This window comes from Penaeus monodon, chromosome 32, assembly GCF_015228065.2.
Source record: "Penaeus monodon isolate SGIC_2016 chromosome 32, NSTDA_Pmon_1, whole genome shotgun sequence".
Taxonomy (NCBI): domain Eukaryota; kingdom Metazoa; phylum Arthropoda; class Malacostraca; order Decapoda; family Penaeidae; genus Penaeus; species Penaeus monodon.
Genome location: NC_051417.1, coordinates 10,886,880 through 10,888,174, shown reverse-complemented (window position 1 = coordinate 10,888,174; position 1,295 = coordinate 10,886,880).

Genomic DNA, 1,295 nt, shown 5'->3' with positions numbered 1-1,295 from the left:
ACAGATATAAACATTTATTTCAATAATCAAGTCTGATAAATCATTATTTTCCCAGGTCTGAACACATACAATGAAAGGCTTACATTTAATAGAACATGTAAACAATTAAAATATATCTACATATCCAAACATATGTAACATTTGCCACATTCTCTTCGTTTGGCACAAGTTATGTGTAGCATAGGCACCTCGGATACCCTTGTGATTTTTTTTCTTTTCTTTTTTTCAAAGGAAAGTGAGACTCCCTTTCGTGGTGAGCGGGAGGCCCCCCCTCCTTGTCACAAGGCAGAAAGACTATTTAGAAATTTGCATGTAACATGAGAAGCATATTCTGTTGTACTTCTTTCAGTGTTTCGATTTAGGCGACTGACACTTCTTTTCCTTTTGGTATAGATTTTTTCCCTCACAGTATCAGTCACATGTAGGTAATTCAATTATTCGAGATGATACTCGCAATAGGTGAATATTACCTTTCATCCTTAATGCATAAAGCATGATTAAGGAGTGTCTCGTAACAGTCAATATGGGGGAAACTAGAAACAAAGTTCTTCCGTAATAACAAACGAAAACTCATTCAATAACAAATGATGCAGGCGAAGAGTGGTCACCTCCAAAATCGCAAGGAAAGTCCAGACATATAAAAGGTTCAGAAGGGCGGAGAGGCATTATGCGAGGTTCTAGGGAAGCACTCGTGGGGAACCTCTCATGTTGCATCCTGCCACTTCTTACCAACGAATGATAGGCTTTTAACGGAAAAAAGAAAACGCACTTGATGAAAAAGAAAATGGAACTTCAGAGGAATACTTAGAAAAAAAAACTAATCTGGAACTCTAATCGTTCGCGTTGAAAGTAAAGTTCCTAATTTTTCTCAGGGTTGAGAAAACAAACGAAGGAGCGCCTCTCCGACTTAAGCATAGGCTAACCTTGGTTGAAAGATAACAAAAAAGGCTATAACAAAATAGTTGGCATTTCTCACGAACAAGAACTTTGAACTAAATACAAAACTAGAATCTTCAGTATAAAATCAATCTTAGATAAATATATGACCTCGCGTTAAAAATATAACTTCCGTAGAGTTAAATTCCCATCTTGTGACGCGTTCGGTAATGTGATTTTACCAACAATTACAACAAACTTTTCTGGCAGGAAGTAAGAATTTTGTGTAATTCGTTAATTCGTTAAAGTACGAAATAGAATACTAATAAATAAGAATTAAAACGTTGTACTTAAAGGTATATCTCAATTTACCCAAAAGCCCGAACGCCCTTGTGCACTCAATAATTTACTTGGCAATA